The sequence below is a fragment of the Agelaius tricolor genome, unplaced genomic scaffold, assembly GCF_023055355.1.
Source record: "Agelaius tricolor isolate 1412-34295 unplaced genomic scaffold, bAgeTri1.0.p SCAF_10, whole genome shotgun sequence".
Taxonomy (NCBI): Eukaryota; Metazoa; Chordata; class Aves; order Passeriformes; family Icteridae; genus Agelaius; species Agelaius tricolor.
This window is the reverse complement of record NW_027269270.1, coordinates 2,277,711-2,283,710: the sequence shown is the minus strand read 5'-3', so window position 1 is coordinate 2,283,710 and position 6,000 is coordinate 2,277,711.

Here is a 6,000-nt window from a genome sequence, read left to right as displayed (position 1 = left end):
TGCCTGACATCTCACTGCTGAGCATGAGGGGCAAAAGCTGTGTCTGGGCCATGTTTTCAAGCAGACAATGAAAAGAATGGATGAAATGAGAGAAATCAAACAGCTGCTCCATCAAAACTCTCTTGGTCTAGTGGGGGATCCTGCATGGATGGAAGGGAGCAGAGTAAGGGCCAAAGTAGTCAAGCAGCCTTGGAATTGCTCCATACTCCTCTTCCTGTTCCTGAGGCTGGGGACAATACATTTACACCAAATGGTGTTCTCTCTAAAGGAAAACTAAATGGGCTGTGAAGAACAATTCAAGTCCCTGGGGAAATACAAGGAAACTAAATCAGATTGAGCATGTCAAAACCATCTCAGGTGATAGAATTATAGGAGAACAAGGAAGGATGTAGACAAATATGGGAAGGAAAAGTAGGTGCTGAGTGCTTTGAAGCCTCCTGCATCAATCCAGCTGGGACCAAGGGCATCCTGACCTTCTCAGGAAGCTGCTCAAGAGATTTGTCCTCAGGGTCTTCAGAAACCAAAGCTGAAAAAGAGCTAGACAGTAAAAATAAGGGCTGAGTTATTCTGACTGTATACTAAATGATGCTCCTAGCCCAGAATTTGGTGAAAAAGCAGATGTCATGTTCCACTATGGGAAAGATGATTAGTTCTTTTAAATGATCCAGAACTGAGATCACCATCATTTGTAGCCATGACTGGGAGCAAATGGAACTAAACAACTGTAAGAAATGAATTGTCAGTGAATTGTGTCCCCTTTTAGTGGAGTGTCTCAAGATCTATGTATATTAAAGTACAACTTCTTTTGTGGTCTTTGCACTGGTGCAAATTTTCTAACAGAGCCAGCTTTATTTTAATTCAGAAAAAAAAAAAAGTTTTCTGGGGAGTGGCTCAGAAGCCAAATACAGGGAGTAAGAGTTAGAGAAAATAGATGAAAATAGTGGGGTAAGGTAATCCTAAAGTATCCCAAGGGACACTATTAATGCTAACTTTTGGAGATGTGAATGGAAGGAAGAAAAGGAAGCTAGTCTCTCCTTGGGAAGCTACTTAGAGATGATATTTTGAAGAAGATTGCCTATAATTGAAAGAGACATGAAGAAAATGAGCATGAAAAAGGAGCATCCTGTAGGTGTAACCAAGCAGGTGTAAAATGAAAGTGGCAAAACTCCCAGTCTCTCCTCAGTTTCCTCCAGCTGCAGATCAGTTACAGGATAAATTGTTTAGAAGGGAATTACAGACGTGAGGCATTAAAACAAAGTAACAAATACTAGAAACACAATGCATGGGACAGAAAATGAATCAAAAATACACCTGACTCCTGTTGTGTGAAGATCAAGATCTGTCATCTAATTACACTCTCCTGTGCTGTGGAGAAGGGATGGTACTGGAGGTGACTCCCCAAGTTTTCAGCCTAGTGTCTGTGTTCAGAGCTGGTAATCATCTCTTGCAGCCAAGAGCATCTGTGAGTGTATGTGGGACAGATAATCTTTTCTTTTCCATATGTATTTGAATAAATTGTATGAACTATTATTAGAATAGGGGGGGTTTGCAGAAAAGAGAAATCATTTAGCCTGAACTGCAGGGAGAGTCCTCAGCTTTTATGGGTCACTTTCTCTTCTGTGGCTCTAGACCGTATGTGAGCAAACCTTCTCCAGATTAATCAAAAGGTTGCCACAGGAAAGTGAAAAATAATTTTAAGCAGTTACATTTGGAAAACAAACAAACAAAAGAATAAATTGAAATAAGGCAAGAGAAGCTCTTCAGTTCCTGAGCAGTCTTGGCTGTTTTTTCTATTCAAACTCAAGGCAAGAGAAGTTCAAAATCCAGGGAAGAAAAGATTGGTTTTCTCTGTTCAGGACACAGCATGCAAAACCTACAGGAAAGGCAGAGAATACATATGATCCCTGCAGGATAAAGGTCTTGTCTTGGTCAACATTTATTCTCTGGATGAAGGAGATGAAATCATCCCAAATGTACACAGTGCCGTTTCTCTTCTTTATCCTCATTACCTGAGGTGCAATCTGAGGTGTTCCAAGCTGCAGTGGTGGTACAGGATTTCCCTGTGTTTCCTTCTCCAGCAGAGAATCCAGGCACAGCATTTCCCTGTGTTTCCTTGAACAGCAGAGAACAGCAGGCCATCAAGTAGGTTGTTTCAAACACACATGAGCTCCATAATATCCACACCTAATGCTGCTGAAAAGGGACTCAGAAGACAGTGAATCCCTTTGCTTATATTCTTTGTCCCAGATGGGACAAATTGATTTATGAACATGGGAAATCACAAGTCCCCCCAGTGACAGCCCAACAAGTAGTTTGTTTGGTTAAAAATAGAAGAAGCTCAAAATTACCAGTCTTCATGTTTATAGGGATTTTTTTTTTTGTTAAATATTTATGTCAGATATGCTATCCCCTTCTAGAAAAAAAATCAGCTGTCAGTGTGATTGAAAATAGCAGGAGACTCTTGCTTTTAACTGTCAATTTGGTTAAGCAAATTCAGCAGTAATTTTTTTCTAAGATGTCAGCTTTTCATTAAAAATGGCAAGTAAAGGGTGATGAAATCCTGCAGAACTTGTCCCTGGCTTAGCTGCTGCATTGCTTTTTTTATGCAAATTGAAGCAAAAAACTCTTTTGGAGCCCTCCAGCCAGAGTGCCTGTGTGTGTCTATGTTCTTCTGGAGCGCTTGGCTAGGAGAATACTGGACTGAAAGCCATGACAGCATGGTTAGAAGAAATAAAGTTTTATATGTTTGCCATAAATCAGTGCCATACATCCTTTCAAGTACTGTCCAGGTGTTTTGATGCTCCTCCATTGCATTTGCAGGTGCAGAGCAGTACCTTGCAGCTTCTCTATTGCTGTGCCTGGCCTGAAGGCAGGGTTAAATCCAGCACAGCCCTTTGGCAGTGTGTTGGGATGTTGCTCGTGTCCAGGGAGAGAGAGCAAACATTGTTTTCAGAAGGGTTCCTGAGGCTGTGTTGATTACATATATTTCAGGCCAGTTCCCCATCTGAAGGCCCAAGGTGCATGATGTCTGTAAAGCAGCCTGGGCATTTTCCATTTTTTGGACTGTGACTCCGGCTGTGCCCAGTCTGCTGCCCTGGTGCTTAGTAGTTTAAATCATTGTACTCTGGAGAGAAAACGTGTTTCAGCAAAGGCTGTGGTTTTCTTAAGAGCCTTGGAATTACATGTTTAGTCCTTTCAAATCTCAGTGATACTGAATACTTGCAGATACATTTCAAAACCCCCCCAAAACCTCTGTCTGAATAATTCCCAGGTTTGCTGCTCCCCCCTGGTCTGTCTACCTGTATCTGCACCTGCCTGCACACCATTGTATTTATTCTAGGAGCTCTCCAGGCTTTATCCAGAAAGAACGTGTCCAGAAAAAGCTGAAATATTTTGGAATATGTGCTGAGACCTTCAAATGAGGATGAACCAGACCAGGCAAGAGAAGTTACTTACAAAAGATGGCTGCTGTCTATGCTGAGATCACTCAGTGAATTTGGAAGTAATGAGGTAATAGTGAAATTTATTCAGAATTAATGTGTCCATCTAAATATTCTACAGTAAATTATTTGCCAAATAACATTCATTACTTTGCAGCAGAGGTCATATAATTGAGAAAATGTATTTGTGAATAAATTATTCAACAATTAATGTAAGATGTAGCTGCTAAATTATTCACAGAGACTAATTCACCCAGTTCTAATTAATTTCCACTCTGAAAGTGGTTTTGGGTACATGTGCATTTGTCCCTGCCCATGGCAGGGGGGTTGGACTAGATGACCTTTAATGGTTCCCTCCAACCCAAACATTTTAGGGTTTCTGTGATATGAGGTCATGGCTCCTGCAGCCAGCAATAAACACCATTTACTGTCTCCCTTTGCAGCTGAAGTTACTGAATTTCTTCCTGTGTGGAGCCTCACCTACAGAAATCCATAAAAATGCTTCTTTTTGTCTCAAATTAACCTATTGCTTGCCTGGATAATTTCTCTCATTGTTGACTACATTGGTATTAGAAAAAAGAATACCAGACATGCAAATGATTTTTAAATTGAATTTGATTTCAAGACCAGCATCACTGGAAGTCATTATGCCACATCCCGCCATCCCAAAGTTTTTTTTAAGAACCCAAGCCCTCTAAGGTTACAGATCTTAACATTATTTTTCTGTGAAAGCAATGGTTTGACCTCCAATCAGCTTCAACCTGTAAGATCATGATATGATCCCTCAAATCACAGAACTGGAACTCTGGTTTGTTCAGGCTGAGGGCAAGCAGAGCTCCATGAGCTTTTTGATTGCTAGATTGACTAATAACAAGAACCTGGTGTAGCAGCATGTGCTTTTCTTTTCTCTGAGGTAGAGAGGATCAGCATCACTTTGTGATGGCACTGAAATCTGTCCCTTTGTGGAGGGCCCCCATCTCAGGGTGGGCTTGCTGGGCTCACAGAGCAGCCCCAGTGTCAGAGCTCCAGATGCTGCTTGCAGGACAGGGAAAAGGCTGGGGATTCTCTGTGGCTGCTGCAGTGCCAGACAAGTTAATCAAAGTGCAGGAGGGAGATAAAAATTATTACATGCGTATTAAGGAGGTTAAGACATGACAGAAAAGATGAGATTAAAAAATGTCATTTTTTTTGTAGCTAATTGTAGTCTAGGGTAACAAAAAATAGTGTGCTTCCTGAAGTAAAATGTGACTGCAGAGAAACACCAGAGACAAGCATAATAAATGCACATAATTCAAGCTCTCATGTTTCCTCTGTTTGAGTGAGGGAGCTGCTTTGCCAGCCATGCTCACCAACTGCTCCAGAAACATGGAGTGGGCTCCTTTAGGGAACAGCCAGGGCTCCTTTAGGTGACAGGCAGCTGGGGAGTGATTCCATCCTTGGCAGAGGTATCCCATGGCACACAGGGGTCACTGATGTTCCCTAGTTATGTACCTTGGGGATGGCTTTTTCTTGGATTTCTGGGTGCATGTGCAGGGGTGTGAGGAGCTGCAGGTGCAGTCTTTGCCATTGGCTGTTTTGCCCAGCTGGTCTCAGGTGTGCTCCCCTCCTGCACAGCCCTCAGCCCTTCCAGCAGCTCTTTCCCAGCCAGGATGTGTCCATTGGAGGAGGTAAAATCTCTCACCTTTGAGTGGTTTCCTACCTGAAGCAGCAAAGTGGATGTTGGATGCTTTGCTATCAGCAAACTTCATTTTTCTTCCAAGCTATGTTTGAATTAGTCTGCTTGCAAGAGGAGGGGAAGTGTCCTCCCCCAGAAAAAACATTTTAACCCAGCCATTTTTCCTAAGAGCCAGATCTGCATGTTTAGGAATATTTGGGAATCAGACTCTTGGTAAATTTACATCCCATAATGAGGTGTTAGGGGCAATTTAAGAGCAGCTTCATTGCAAATGGGATATGACAAGGCACATCAAAAATACATGGACTTCCAGAAGCTGAACCTATGGTGTTCAGCTTCTGGATTTAAATCTACTTTTGGAAGTTTAACATAGTCTTTATTTGATAGAGTGGAAATCTAACCTAAAGTGAGAGGATTTTTTTGTTTTATTCTCTATTTCAAGGACATATTATTTTAAGATAGCTGTTGTCTGTAATACTCCTTACTTTAGTTAACATTTTCTCCCATATATCACAACCAGAAATTTGGAACAGATCACTTGTTCCATTGACACAATTTCTTATTCCCACTGAACCAGAATGCCCAAATTTGCAGTATGCATTTACAATTTCATTCTGTGCTGCTGAAGTGTAATGAATACATAGATGCCTCAGTAGGAGACCCTGATGCCTTGCAAAATAATCATGAAAATTAACCAGCCCAAGCATAAAATGTACTCTTGCCCTTACCATGATCATATTGGTATTAACCAGAAGGAAAAGAAGCTATTTACTGAGTCACAAAGACTATGAACGAAATTACTCATTTGCAGTGAGTGAGATGCTTGAGTTTTCACAACAAAACTTTCTTATGCTCTCCACAATCACCATGGTTGCAGCTGCCCAA